This window comes from Myotis lucifugus, unplaced genomic scaffold (assembly GCF_000147115.1).
Source record: "Myotis lucifugus unplaced genomic scaffold, Myoluc2.0 scaffold_19, whole genome shotgun sequence".
NCBI classification, from domain to species: Eukaryota; Metazoa; Chordata; class Mammalia; order Chiroptera; family Vespertilionidae; genus Myotis; species Myotis lucifugus.
The window spans coordinates 6,977,040-6,993,494 of record NW_005871067.1 but is presented as its reverse complement, the minus strand read 5'-3'; positions in this window follow the sequence as shown (position 1 = coordinate 6,993,494).

The window sequence follows — 16,455 nt, the reverse complement described above, 5'->3', positions numbered from 1 at the left end:
TCAATGCCCATTTTCATCTCTGAGCATCTTGGCCACTGAAGCTGCAGATGTCTTAGCTGGTGACCACTGCTTCACAAGGTTGTAGTTGCTGTTGTGATTTTATCAATGTTTATAGTGTTCCAGGCAGAATAGTTTGATAAAAGACTACTAGTTCCATTGCTACTACCTGGATGTGAGCCCCATCCAGGAATACTACAGTAGCTTCAGAACTCATCACCCTACTTTTACACTTGCTCTTCTATTCTCAACAGAGGAGCCAGAGTGATGGATCAAAAATGTAGAGTTCTGGAGAATCCTATATAATAAAAGGGTAATATGCAAATTGACCCTAATGGAATGACCAGGATGACTGGTCGCTATGATGCGCACTGACCAACAGGGGGCAAACCCTCAATGCAGGAGCTTCCCCCTGGTGGTCAGTGTGCTCCGACAGGGGGAGCTCTGCTCAGCCACAAGCCGAGCTGACCACTGCGAGCGCAGCGGCAGTGGCGGGAGCCTCTCCCGCTTCCTTGGCAGCACTAAGGATGTCCGACTGAGGGCTTCCGGGCTGCCAGAGGGATGTCTGACTGCCAGCTTAGGCCCAACCCCCCAGGGAGTGGGCCTAAGCTGGCAGGTGACATCCCCTGAGGGGTCCCAGACTGCGAGAGGGTGCAGGCCGGGCTGAGGGACCCCCCAAGTGCACGAATTTTTGTGCACCAGACCTCTAGTTTGAGAATAAAATCCCATGTCTATAAAACCCTACATAACACCCTGCAGAGTCCTGATATTTCCTACCCACTCAGCTTCCCCCACACTGGCCTCTTGACTATGTTTGAAATACCAGGTACCCTTCTACTTTAGAGTCTTCTGCTGATTCCTCTTTCTGGTATACCCTCTCTCCACATAATTTCATGGCTAATTTCTTCATCTTCTTTAAGATTTTGCTTAAATGTCTTCTTTCAAAAAAAAATCTATACTGAAATGAAGTCTTGCTCACCCCTCCCAACCAGGTACTTTGACTCTCAACCTCATCAATTCTACTTTCTTCTTTTGCTTCATCCATTAATATTGAACACTTTCTAACATAATATGAAATTTTCTATTCATTATATTTATTTATTTTTCTCCATCTAAACCCTATTCTGTCCCTTTCCAAAAAGTTAACTCTAGAATGACTAGAATCTGTGTTTCTTTCATTGATAAATCATCATGTGCCCCATAATGACATTTCTGTCAATGACTGACTGCATATAGAATGGTGGTTCCATAAGATTATAATGGAACTGAAAAATTCCTCTCACCTAGTAGTTTTGGTAATGTGGTAACATAATGCATTCTGTGTTTGTGGTAATGCTGATGTAAACAAACCTACTGCATTGCCAGTCCTATAAAAGTGTAGCATATACAATTACAGTAGTTGTCTATACCATCTAGGTTTGTGTAAGTACTCTCTAAGATGTTTACACAACAACAAAATTGCTTAACCATGCATTTCTCAGAATGTATTCCCACTGTTAAATGGTGAATGACTGTATTCTGAGTATGTGGAATTTTAAAAGATGTACTCAAAGGATCAAATAAATGGTAAAGACAGAAATATTTTGGTATAGAGGGTAATCAAGATAGCCTAATAATCAGGGAATTTAATTCATTCATCAATTATTTATTGAATTACAGCATGTATAAGGTACTAAAATAATAAACAAGACAGGTACTTGGAGCGCAAAAGCCTTTCTTTATTTTTATTTTTTAAACAAAGTACACATATATATGTATAAAAGTATACAATGTATATTACATCATCATGTTGTATATACTTGAAATATCTTCCAATTCTATTTTCATCAATTATGCCTCAAAAAAGATGGGAACAAAAGAGTTATTAGCTTCTTTCCTAGTATTCTTAAATTATTGCAAATGCTCCCTCATGGCTCAAGAATTCCCACATTTTCCACTGAGGAAAAGATAGTATTATATTACTAAGAATCACAGTAAGAGCATTTCCCCCCAGAACTCTATTTTGATTAGTTAAGGAAGCTGTAGCCCAAATCTCTTTTAAAGAAGCATTTAAATATTAACACACATCATATTATTTATCAAAAGATAGTATCATACTCAGGGAAATTTTGGAATTTTTACTTTTACTTTCAGGTTATTTACAGTGCACACATTATGATGTTTCATACTTCTCCAGTTCAAATACCACCAATGCTATAAACAACATATTCTATTTTTAGCTTATGTAGATGTTTATTCTTCATTTTTTTCTTATCAGTTTAATAAAAATGGCTAAGCCAGCTAGATTTCAGGAACAAGAGTGAGTACTTTAAGTATGCTCTCCATGACCTTACATAAAAATTATTTATTTCCATTTTGTAAATTTGTTCAAGATCATAGAACTATCTATTCAGTTCTATGATTTATATACTTATAATATAATCATATATATATATCACATATATGTTAATCCATCTATATTTATACCTATGTAACTACATATATTTATATGTTTACATATAGTTATCTCTATTATCTACCCACTTATCAAGGAGCATTTCATCCATATTCTTATAATAATCTTTTATATAAATGTTTAACTAGCCCTGGAAATAAACACTTAACTACAGTGATGGATATCTGAGAAACCAAGAAACAAAGTAAAAAGAAAATTAACATGACCTAATTAATATACTTAGGAGCTCTTCTATTTAACAGATCAAATTATGAAAGTCTGAAAATGTTATTTGATCATAAATTAATATTTTTAATTACTTTCAAATTTTCAAAAGTTGTATCTACTTGCATTTTTGCTGGGCTAGAGAGTTTCCACATTACAGCTCAGAAACATGTTCTGTTAGGACATATCTAAGGCTTGCAGTCCCCCAAAGCTAATGTGTTTCTCCTCACACAACTCAAGTTTTTAATTCTGATACCTGTAGCCTTTATATCTCTCCACCAAAAAGACATAGGAGAAAGGGAAATGGAGGTTGTGACATTTTCTTTTTCCCTATAAGAGCCTCTGCAAGGAGGACATAGTTGAATGACATAGCAGAAAATCTTAAAACATTACTTAATACTTGGCTCTAATATCCAGTCTTTGAACATACCCATAGAATTAAAGTTTAAGTCTGTACATTTCCCATGATAAATAGTATTTGAAATGTTTTTAAAATAGCCAATCATCAGATTTGTCTAATTAGAAACATCCCTGTTATTTTCTATGTAAGGCAACTGCACTAGCATCAGGACAATCCAGAATGGTCAGTGGAAGCAATAACAGCAGGGAGATTCTAAAATCTACAAATACTCAGGGAAGGGGCTGGTCCTCACACAGTTGTGGCACTAGCTTAAGCTTAGTAACAGTGCTAATCATCAAACAAATGATGGAGAGTTTCTCTGTGTGATTCATGTACAAAACTACCTTATCATTATTTTATGATTATCCTATATAATAAAACCCTACTATGGAAATCGACCAAACAGTGGAATGACCAGCAGAACGACCGGTCGCTATGATGTGCACTGACCACTAGGGGCAGACGCTCAATGTAGGAGCTGCCCCCTAGTGGTCAGTGCGCTCCCACAGGGTGAATGCTGCTCAGCCAGAAGCCGGGCTCATGGCTGGCAAGCACAGTGGCAGTGGCGGGAGTCTCTCCCACCTCTGTGGCAGCGCTAAGGAGCAGCGAGCTGAGCGGTAAGGAGCAGTGAGTAGGCGGGAGGTAAGGAACAAAGGGTGTGCGACTTCCAGCTTAGGCCCCTGCCCATGCACTGGGCCTCTAGCATTAAAAATAAAATTTCTATTATTTATTCCAATCATCAAATCAGATTCTCCGAGGGTCCTAGGAATCTTCATTTTAGTGAGCCCACCAGGTGAATCTTACATACACCAAGGTTCAAAAAAAACCCACAAGCACAAGGATCTCTAACATCTGTTGATGGTGACTGGTGTTGACTCATTCTTCCTCTATTCAACCTTAAATTAAATTTTTGTAAGTGGAGTTGCTTTTGTTTATATTACATCTTTTAGTTTTTGCTTGTTCTGGGAATCTATCTGTAGAAAAACTCTTGGATGTACTGTGGATATATTTTGGAGTAAAATACTTAGCTATGTTTATCTCAGGGAGATTAGAAAGAGTTGAAGACTGAGATGCCAGGGAGTATGAAAGAATTAACATTAACATTTATATTAAAGACCAAAACATGGGCTTGAAAACGAGAAACATTTTGGTAGTGTTTAATGTGTAGTTGAAGGTAAGAGGAGTATGTCTAAAATATTTATACAACTGGAATGCCATGAGTACTAAGTAGTAATCATCACCATCATCATCAATGTGAGTATTGTGCACCACATTTTATTAGGCCCCCTTGCATGCAGCAGCTCATTAAATTATCAAAACAGTCTGAGTGGCTGGGGGGGGGGGGGAGTATTTGGGGAAAAAGAAGACATATGTAAAACTTTAGGAAATAAAAAATAAAAAAATAAAAGATAAAAAAAAAAGCCTCGGGTGAAGTTTCTATGAAAGGCAAGGGATTTGCCCTACAGTTTCATATGTTCTGGCTTTCCTTGGAGAGCATTAATTCATTAATTTATCACAGACACCTCTATGTTAAGCACTATAGATATAAAGTTACAAAACAAACAAACAACAAACAACCCCCCACCCCCAAACCTAGCCCACTCCCCCCAGAACCTTACACACAGATATGGAGAGAAAAGATAAACACATTCAGAGGAGAAGTAACTGTTAGGTCCTGGCAGCTCCTGTACAGCCACCAGTGTGACCTGCGTTCACTCTTCATTAAAGGAGAGAGCTTCTTTGAAATGCCTATGGGATACTTTTCCCTCTTTCCACCAATCAATATCCCTCTCCTAGTCTTCAAAAGTGCCTTCTTCTATGAAAGGAATTGCCACTGTGGACAAAAAAAAAAAGGCCATATGCTAACCTGACCAGCTCAGGGAAGGCCTGCGTGGAAGTCTTGCAAACTCAGAGACCTAAAGTAACCACAAAGGATGGTCTGAAATTAAATTTGAACTAAAAGCAGTTTATAGTGGGTAGTCAGGTCCTAGGCCAGTATTTTCCCTGTCAAAGGTCACTCTTTACCTTTAACTGAGTCTATTGTCTTTTTGCATCTAAGATAACCTCCCTGTGAAATGTCAGGGTAATTTAACTTCCCTTTTTCCGGACCCCTTAGGGCACAACCAAATGCATCTGGGCACCAGGATTAAGATAATAAATTCCTTCATCATTGTTATCATGTTAATTGTTGACTGTTAACTATCGTGCACCCACCTAAGTAAAAGAAATATATGTCTATCATTTTACTTTTTATCCAGTCCCAGAGGTTTCCCTACTTTGCTCTCTCCCACCTCCCTAATCTCTCACCAGTGGAGTTCATGTAACCCACTTATGCCTCCTCCTTTGACTGTAATATGTAAAACAAGGTGAAAAACTGCCATTCTCTGGAGCATTGTCCCAATCCGTTGAGATTCTGCTTCCTGGCAATTGTCTATAGTTTGGTTCAAATAAACTCACAAAAATTCTTTACAGGAAAAAAACAAAAAAAAAAAACAAAAAAACAACAGTCTGGCTCTGGACAGACTTTTCACAATATGAATTTCCTTGTCCTCTCAGTATTCCAATTCCAGTAAATGTCATATTAATCCAGTCAATTGGTTATGCCAACAACATTGGAGTGATCCATGATGGCTCTCTCTCATGCCCCTTTCCATTCCTATCCTCCAACATGCACATGTCTGATGGGTTAAATTTATCCACTCAGATGACTGTTTTTGTTGTTGTTGTTTTAAATATATATTTTATTGATTTTTTTACAGAGAGGAAGGGAGAGGGATAGAGAGTTAGAAACATCGATAAGAGAGAAACATTCATCAACTGCCTCCTGCACACTCCCCACTGGGTATGTGACTGCAACCAAGGTACATGCCCTTGACTGGAATCGAACCTGGGACCCTTGAGTCTGTAGGCTGATGCTCTATCCACTGAGCCAAACCAGTCAGGGCTCAGATGACTGTTTTTATGTACTCCTAAAAATACCTGGTAGATGAAGACAAGAAGCCCAATGCAGTAAATCATTGGTTTACAGACCTATTAGCATCTCAATAATCAAGTTCAAACACCTCAAATTCTTTCACATAAAACAAGAAACAAATGACAAAAAAGTAATCTCTCTTGTTGACCAGAAAAAAAAGGTTTCAAATAATTTAGTAATGACATCATATTGCTGCCCCTGCTGCTCTACTAGGGCAGCTGGCACCTACTTACCTTTACAAATACTCTGTGGTAGCCCACATTTTACTGATTCATCTAGGTGCACCCACTGTATATAAACTACCTTAATAAACACCCCTCCCACTGACCTCCACTGCCATACCACACATATATTACATTTACATGAAATTCAATGATGGTGATGAGATTTGTTATATACTAGAGGCCCGGTGCACGAAATTCGTCCACAGGGATCGGGCCTAAACGGGCAGTCGGACATCCCTCTCACAATCCAGGACTGCTGACTCCCAACCGCTCACCTGCCTGCCTGATTGCCCCTCATTGCTTCTGCCTGCCAGCCTGATCACCCCCAACTGCCCTCCCCTGCCAGCCCGGTTGCCCCCAACTGCCCTCCCCTGCTGGCCTGATCGCCCACAACTGCCCTCCCCTGTAGGCCATCTTGTGGTGGCCATCTTGTGGCCACATGGGGGTGGCCATCTTTGATCACATGGGTGTGGCCATCATGTGTATTGGAGTGATGGTCAATTTGCATACTAGCCATGACTAATTAGCATATCTGGGCTAATTAGCATATCCCTCTCTTATTATATAGGATTATTAATAGGGATTGAATGATTATGTCCCCCCAAATTCATACCTTAATGATCTAATCCCCGACACAATGGTATTTGGAGATGGGCCTTTTGGAAAGTTATTAAGTTTAGATGAGGTCATGAGGGTGGGGCATTCAAGATGAAATTAATACCCTACAAGAAGAGTCACCAGGGAGCTTAGAATGGAACCTACTTTGCTGGCACCTTGATCTTGGGCTTTCCAGCCTCCAGAACTGTGAGAAAATTAATTTCTGTTGTTTAAGCAACCTATCTAGGATATTTTGTTATGGCCACCTGTGCTAACTAAGATGATTATCAATTTGAAGATGACAGGATCTTATAATCAATTTTAGGTGCATGGGAAACACAGATTGAAGTAAAAAGTGATTCTGAGGTATTCAGCCTGAACAACTTAGAAATTGTTATTTAGAAAGAAAAAAGAACGTGGGAGAAGCAGGTTTGGGTAGGAAAATCAAGAATGGATGTATTAAATTTGAAACATTTAGTGGAGATGTCAAAAGTTTTATATATGAGAGTGGATCTCAGGTTCAAGGTGAAGGTTAGAGAAATATATGAGAACTTCACCAGTAAATAGATGAAATTTAAATCATTTATTGTATGAGCTCACCTGGAAAATAAATATGGCAAGATTAAATAGGGTCTAAGGCCTGAGCCCTGTATCGCTCAAGCATCTGGAGGTCAATATGACAAGCAGCAAAGGGGACTGCAAAGGTGTCATCAGGAAAGTAAGAAAAAAAATAAAAGAATGGTGTCCTAAAAACTGAGTCATCACATTTTTAAAGGAAAGTGTGATCCACTTGGCAAATGTTGCTGAGAAGGTAAGTAAGCAAGATTCATATTGATTATTAAATTTGACACAGTAAGATCTTGGGGGGCTTCTTTAGTTTCAGAGGATGGTGGTAGGTGGAAAACTTAAAAAAACTAAAACCTCATCGGCATTTCCTTCAATTCAGGAAAAAATGAATGACAGATATAGGATTAACAAAAAATGGTGGGAGAAGTGCACTTTCATCTATATATGTATTAACAGCCAATTTTTTAAAAAGTAATCAAAATAGAAATTAGTTATAGAAAGGGCAAACGAGGTTGATTGGTGACAGGAAAAAGCTATTAGTTAACAGGATACTTTCAATAGGAGTCAAATTTAAGATACTTACAGATATAGGGATCTTGTGGTCAGGAGGCGAAAGGGTCTCACTTATATCTTTATACTAGAGGCCTGGTGCATGAAATTCATGCATGGATAGGGTCCCTAGGCCTGGCCAGCAATCAGGGCTGATCTGTGGGGCAACTGGCGGGGTGATTGGGGGGTCCCCCGCTGGCACCTGCCATGGCTGGCCTGAGCCCTATGGGCTGGGGGCAGCTCCTGCATTAAGTGTCTGCCCCCTGGTGATCAATGCACGTCATCACGACTGGTTGTTCCACCACTTGTTCTGCCTTTTGGTTGGTTTGCATATTAGGCTTTTATTATATTGGACTAGTGGCCTGGTGCATGAAATTCGTGCTCATTAAAAGGGAATTAATTAGAGGAAATATTTTAATATTGCTATTTGCCCTTTCTCTATAATAGAAGTGTAAGAGATGAAAGAAAATTAGTAAAATGTATATGAAAATCTCCCTCCTGTCAGAGTCTGGGGCATGCCATGGGACTCAGAGTCAAGTCCCCACCCACCCACATGAGCCTTGAAACTGCGTGAGACCCAGACCTGGCCAGCCCCACCCCCTTCAAGCCCCGTAGGGGGCGCGCAGCTCAGGTACCCTGGCCCATCGCTGGGTGGCGGGTGCGGCCTCAGGTCCCCCCGTGCAGCCTCAGGTCCTCCGGCCCAGCGCCGGGACAAGGGGCGCAGCCTCAGGTCCCCTGGCCCAGCCTCAGTTCCCCCGGCCCTGGCACTAGGGTGCAAGGGCATGAGGGCATGAAGACCATTTGCATATTAGCTCTTTATTATATAGGATTGGAGTAAAAGTCCTAAATCCAGGGTTACTGAAAGAAGCTCCAGTAACCTGAGCTCTGCTGTGTGGGTCCCCTGATAGCAGGTGTGCTGCTCAGGGGTTGAAGGGCCCAGCCCAGGATGGGGCAATGGTATTGTTTCTTATGTAGTCTGGGCTAAGAGCAATCCCGGCTTCAAACACCTGTATTAACCTGAAACCAGTGTCCATATGGGTCGATTCCGCTTATATTTCCGGGAATAACAGGACCAGCAACTGCAAGTGAAATATTATCCCAAAGAAACAAGCTGACTTCAGGACATGACTGTCCAGAGGTTGGGCCAAAGATGGCTAAAGTGAGGAAACAGAGGAGAGGATAAGCAGGTACTCTGTGACCAGAGTTCTCACCTCAAATACGAGCTTCTCTACTTTCTGCCATCTGACAGTGGTTGGCCAGCCTCTCTGTGTTATGGTTACTACCCCTGTAAATGAGAAAGGTAGTGATACATTCTTTGAGGGGTGTTGGGAGGATGGAATAAACTGGAACAAGAGACATTCTTAGATCAGTGTGGGGCATATTTACTATGTGCTAAATGTGTTCGATTTTTACAATCACACTGGAATAAATTATTGAGTTTAAAGAACATGTTATGTCCCTGTAATTCAGTCGTGTTTGAAGAACGGACAGCCTACAGCACCAGTGTGAAGCTGCATACAGTTGTAATTAGAAAAAAAGATATGAGGAATGTAAAAAAAAAAAAAAATCCAGAGTGGAGGGCAGAGAAGAGACTGTGTGTTCTAATGCATGCAGAAGACTGGTGAATTTCCATTGGCAACATGTGTGTCTGCATGTCAGTGAGAATGTATTCAGAAAGACACCTGTGGCTCAGAGTTGCCCCACATCAGCTCTTACAGGCTGAAACCAGCCCATACTTGGGAGCTTGGAAATAAAACTGGAAAAATCCAAGCTAGTTATCATAAGGCATTTTTGTATCTTTAAGAGAAATAGCTACAAAGTTTTTTTACTCAGAAGCAAATAACTTATGCTCTAAATGATAATGCAATTTTTAAATGTATAATGGTGAGTATGAGACAGACTTTATAACTTTTATTTTTTATCTGTGGCTAAATACTATAAAAGTGAAATAATTAAATTATGTCTTGTAGTTTTCTGAGGGGGAGAAAAATCTAAAATCATTTTTATTTTCCACATGTTTTTCTTTTAAAACATACACAATAAATGAGTATTAGACATTCTTCACTTCCATTGTCTCAACTACTCAGGTTGAAAGACAACAGACCAGAGCTGTCTAGTGTGGTAACTACCAGCTCCAGGTGGCTACTGAATGCTTGATTTGTTTGACTAGTGAGGAGCTGTAATTTTAATTTATTAATTTTTATTTAAATAAAAATTCACATTTATTAAGTTATTAAAAACTTTGCAAATATTTGAACAAATATATAAATCTACATTTTCAACTATAATTTTATAAAATATAAATCCAGATAAAGTATTTTCAATGAAAATTTAGCATTCAAATTGAGCTGTTCTATAATTATAAAATACACAGTATATTTCAAAAACAGTATAAAAAACAAACTATATATTATCTAATTAACATATTTTATATTGCTTTTATGCTGAAATTATATTTTGTATATATAGAACTAAATAAATTATATTACTAAAATTAATTTCACCTATTTTTTTTAACTTTCTTTTTAATGTGGATACTAGAAAGTTAAAACTTGTATTTGTAGCTTGTGTTATATTGGTATTGGACATTGTCCTTATCTTCAGGAAGGTACAAATTCCTCATATGATAAGAAATTGTAAATCTAAAACAAGGCTTATCTTTTAATATTAGTCCTTTGAGTAAAAAATAATTTGATATGCATATTTCAGAAACCCAATTCACACTATAGTTTATACTGGGAATTTAATTTGTTCTCCGACATTTTTTGAGAATTTACTAGTACATGAGACTTATAAGATAATATGGTGGTAAACTTGCTTTGCTTTATTATTGCATCAATGAATGGCTTGTCTGTGACTATCTAAGACATGATTTAGTCATAGAAAGGGTTGGTACATAGTTTTCATGGATCATTTGAAAAATAATAGGTATTATGTAGTTGCTTTTGCTGAATGAGAGTTCTACTTTATATGCAGTATTTTTACAAAATTTGTAGACCTAATTCTAGTACCATATACATATGTACATAAAATGTACATGCCATATTCATACATACATAATTTAAATTTCATGTAAAATATATTTTACTAATATATCAAATTTTTTTTTCTCACTAAGCCAAATGCCAAACTGACTTCAAAAACTTATGCAAACTGACTTCAAACTGACTAAGCATGTAATTTCCTAGTCTCTATTTATAGTTATGTGCACCCTATTGAATAATATACGGCCAACCCAAATTTTTGTATAAATAGGCATTGTGTTCCTTTTAAAACTAACCACTAACTGCTGAATGGAAATTCAGTTATTTATTATTAAGTGCATATCTGGAGTTTTGTTTACACTATATACATAGAAAAAAAGTTAACTAGTACATTATTTTGTTTTAGTTTTTATTATGGGAATTTTCAAACATACAGCAAAATATTTTAATAAAATGAATTCTCCTATTTCCATGATCAAGATTCATCACCTGTCAGTATTTGGCGATCTTATTTTATCTCTGCCCTTAAACATTTTCCAAAGCATCGTTTTATTCACTCATAAATGTCTTGATAAGAATATTTAAATTTTGTTTAACATAATTACCATGCCATTATAATACCTAACAAAATGTTACATAATAATATAGCCTGCATATGCAAGAATCATTTTAAAATTCATTTGTTAGAATCAAGGTGCAAACAAGATTCGTTTTATGCCTTTGAAGTTTATTCTCAGAATTAGCCATCTTCCACACTATACCCACAGAGGTACAGGAAACAAATCTGCCCTGTTCTTCAGCACATAAGTATGGTAGCTATGCATGGGCTAAATAGGATTTATCTCAAGAGTTGAGATTCTATATAAACACTGTAAATGGCTTCCATACCTGGTGAAAGAAATAGACTTACAAGTCCAGGAAGCGCAGAGAACCCCAAACAAAAGGAATCCAAAGAGGACCACACCAAGACACATCATAATTAAAGTGCCAAGAGCAAAAGACAAAGAGAGAATCTTAAAAGCAGCAAGAGAAAAACAGTCAGTTACCTACAAGGGAGTACCCATACGACTGTCAGCTGATTTCTCAACAGAAACTATGCAGGCCAGAAGGGAGTGGCAAGAAATATTCAAAGTGATGAATGCAAGAACCTACAACCAAGATTACTTTATCCAGCAAAGCTATCATTCACAATTGAAGGTCAGATAAAGAGCTTCACAGATAAGAAAAAGCTAAAGGAGTTCATCACCACCAAACCAGTATTATATGAAATGCTGAAAGGTATCCTTTAAGAAGAGGAAGAAGAAGAAAAAGGTAAAGATAAAAATTATGAACAACAAATACATATCTATCAACAAGTGAATCTAAAAATGAAGTGAATAAAAAATCTGATCAACAGAATAAACTGGGGAATATAATAGAATCAGGGGCATAGAAAGGGAGTGGCTGACAATTCTTGGGGGGAAAGGGATGTGGGGGGTGTGGGAAGAGACTGGATAAAAATCGTGCACCTATGGATGAGGACAGTGGGGGGGCAGTAAGGGCAGAAGGTGGGGTGGGAACCAGGTGGAGGGGAGCTATGGGGGGAAAAAGAGGAACAACTGTAATAATCTGAACAATAAAGATTTAAAAGAAACAACACTGTAATTGGTAAAGTTTTGTGGAATTAATAGTTAGCTTTGAAGCTGGTTAAAATAAAATTTATTTTATTTAACAGCGAATTAAGGATAGAAAATGAGAGACAAAAAATGGAAAGTGAAAACAGTGAGTTTAGTTTGAGAATTAAAAAAAATATTTCACCCAGCAGGGTGGCTCAGTGGTTGAGCTCATTAACCTATGAACCAGGAGGTTCAATTCCTAGTCAGGGCATATGCCTGGATAGCAGGCCCAATTGCCACTAGGGGGCCTGTAGGAGGCAGAAGATCAATGAGTCTCTCCCATCATTGATGTTTCTATTCCTTCCTCTCCCTTTCTCTCTGAAATCAATAAAAATATATTTAAATAAATAAATAAATAAATAAAATATTTATATGTATTTATGTATGAATACAGGGTGGGGCAAAATAGGTTTACAGTTGTGAGTATGTGAAACACAGTTTATTCTTTATTATTATTTATTAATTGTTGTGTTATTTTCCATATGAACAACTAAAAGTACTTTTGCTTCACCATATATATATATATATATACTAGAGGCCCGGTGCACAAAAATTTGTGCACTCGGGGGCGGGGGGGGGGGGGCAGCCCGGCCTGTGTCCTCTCGCAGTCTGGGACCCCTCGGGAGATAACGACCTGCTGGCTTAGGCCTGCTCCCGGGTGGCAGAGAGCAGGCCAATCCCTAGGTGCAGCCCCTGGTCGGGCTCAGAGCAGGGCCAATTGGGGAGTTGGGGCACCGCCCCCTGTCATGCACAGAGCAGGGCGGATCGGGAGGTTGCGATGCCACCCTTAGTCATGCTCAGGGTAGGGCCGATTGGGGGGTTGGGGCACCGCCCCCTGTCACACTCAAGGCAGGGTCGATGGGGAGGTTGCCGCGCCACCCCCTGTCACGCACAGAGCAGGGCCAATCAGGGGGTTGGGGCGCTGCACCCTGACACTCACAGAGCAGGGCCGATCAGGGGGTTGGGGTGCTGCCCCCTGTCACTCACAGAGCAGGGCCGATCAGGGGGTTGGGGCACTGCCCCCTGTCACTCACAGAGCAGGGCCCATCAGGGGGGGGTTGGGGCTCCGTACCCTGTCACACACAGGGCAGGGTCGATCAGGGGGTTGGGAAGCTCCCCCCTGTCACGCACAGAGCAGGGCCCATCAAGGGGTTGAGGAGCTCCCCCCTGTCATGCACAGAGTAGGGCTGATCAGGGGGTTGAGGAGCTCCCCCCTGTCACTCACAGAGTAGGGCCGATTGGGGAGTTGGGGCGCTGCACCCTGTCACACTCAGGGCAGGGCCCGTGGGGGGGGGGCGGTTGGGGCACCTCCCTCTATCACCCACAGAGCAGGGCCGATCAGGGGGTTGGGGCGCTGCACCCTGTCACACACAGAGCCACAGGGCGATCAGGGGATTGGGGAGCTCCCCCCTATCAGGCACAGAGCAGGGCGATCAGGGGGTTTGGGCGCTGCCCCCTGTCACGCTGATCCTGGTGCCAGGAGGCATATTACCCTTTTACTATATAGGATAGAGGCCTGGTGCATGGGTGGGGGCTGGCTGGTTTGCCCTGAAGGGTGTCCTGGATCAGGATGGGGGTCCCCACTGGGGTGCCTGGCCAGGCTGGCTGAGGGGCTGAGGGTTGTTTTCTGGCTGGCAGGTGACTATAGCTCCCAACCGCTCCTTTTTTTCTTTTTTCTTTTTTTTTTATTCTGTGCCAGCTTTAGCTCTGAGGCCTCGCTGCTGAAAACATTGATAAATTGTTGCAGTCAGGCTGGCTGAAGCCTGGCTGACTGAAAGCTGGTTTCTGGGGTTTTGTTTAGCTTCTATATTTGCAACATAGTTGCTTAGAGTTGCAGCTGAGAGGCCGGCAAGTAAGGCGGGGAACGTTGGAGTTCACCATCACTGGAGCAAGCAAGCCTCCCTGTTCGTTTCAGTGCATGGCTGCTGGCCGCCATCTTGACTGACAGTTAATTTGCATAAGGATATGCTGATTAGCCAATGGCAAGGGTAGCGGTCGTACGCTAATTACCATGTTTCTCTTTTATTAGTGTAGATACACACACACACACACACACACACACACACACACATATATATATATATATATATATATATATATGCATGTATTTATTTATTTTGCTATAAATAGGAGGAGCCAAATGGAGTTTTAACTGGAAGACTAAACAGGTTTAAAGAAATGTTCTAAAATATATTTTTATTGATTTCAGAGAGGAAGGGAGAGGGAGAGAGAGATAGAAACATCAATGATGAGAGAAAATCATTGATTGGCTGCATCCTGCATGCCCCACACTGGGATGGAGCCTGTAACCCGGGCATGTACCCTGACCGGGAATCCCTGAACTGTGACATCCTGGTCCAGAGGGTGATGCTCAACCACTGAGCCACATTAACTGGGAATTTTTAAAAATTGTATGCTGAGCCCTAACTGGGTTGCTCAATGGATAGAGCGTTGGCCCACGGACTGAAGGGTCTTGGTTTGATTTCAGTCAGGGCATGTACCTTGGTTGTGGGCTAGATCCCCAGTAAGGGGTGTGTAGGAGGCAGCTAATCGATGTTTCTCTCTCATTGATGTTTCTAACTCTCTACCCCTCTTCTTTCCTCTCTGTAAAAAATCAATAAAATATATTTTAAAGAAAAATAATTTAAAAAATTGTATACTGAAGGAAATGAGCTAATAGATCAGCCCTGATGGTACAGGAAAGAGAGAGCTACATGTGCAAGCTGAGTTCTTCTATCACTCTAGATTTGTTATCTTCATCCACCACATATAACACCCTCCCCATCACATGAGGTAGATGTTCACCCACTGTGAGGGAAACTGTGAAAGACATTTAGGATCCTCAAAGCTTGCCACCTTAATTTTTGTCATAGCTTGAGCTACCCAGGGAACCCAAAAGTGCCATAGTTGCAGAATCCTTGCTAGCTTTAGTTGTTGAGTTCCTCTCTAGACTACATGTTCCCTTCAGTTGAGCGAAGTATTATGTGTTTCTGTGTGCAAACTGTGCACATACACGGGCACCATGCCGCTTACACAGTAGTGATGCTAATATTTTCTGAGACTAGGTAACTCGAAGATATTGGAAGTTTAAAAATGACTTACGTTTTACCCTCCAAATAAAAAAAAAATTATAAGCTTTTTCCTAAAGGTGAGAGCTGCAAAAGATTCAACTGCATTTAGAATGATTTAAAGAAATTATTTGACTGCAAATAGAACCCACCTACTCATTTCCTGGGACTTCAGGGAAAACCCCATATTTGGCCTTCAATGGACTCTCTTTCAAAATTCATTCTGGAGAATTGTATAGGCTATGAAAGACCCCATTAAAACAAGGCATGCCAGGAATTTTCCTCATGAAAGATACTATTTTTCAGGAAAGCTTCCCTGTATCTTTCTCTTCTTGCTTCACTCAATATTTCTGTTTCCCTCTAAACTCAGGAGTCTTGTTTTACATTTCATCTTCTAAAAATCTTTCACAGTTTCCCTCTCCACCCCATTTTCTCTATTCTCTTTAGTTTTAAACAAGTCATAAATTGAAGAACTTGTCATATTTTGTATATTGCATCTTCCTATAATCTACAGAAAGAGGATCATTGCAGAAAACAGAGTCCTGGACGCCCTTTCTCTGAAAGCTAGCTAATCCCAGTTAATCTGCATCTGATGAAAGATGGCTGTCTGCACATTAAAAGGAAGTTTGCCAAACCTAATCTAAGGATCAAAGGTTTTAAGAATCAGAGCTACAATGAAAGACAATGACAGAATTATTAAACATGACTACATTTCATCATAAAAGATTAATTATTTACTGTAGAATTAAAGGGCTAAAATGAAATTAAAATCCATCAATCA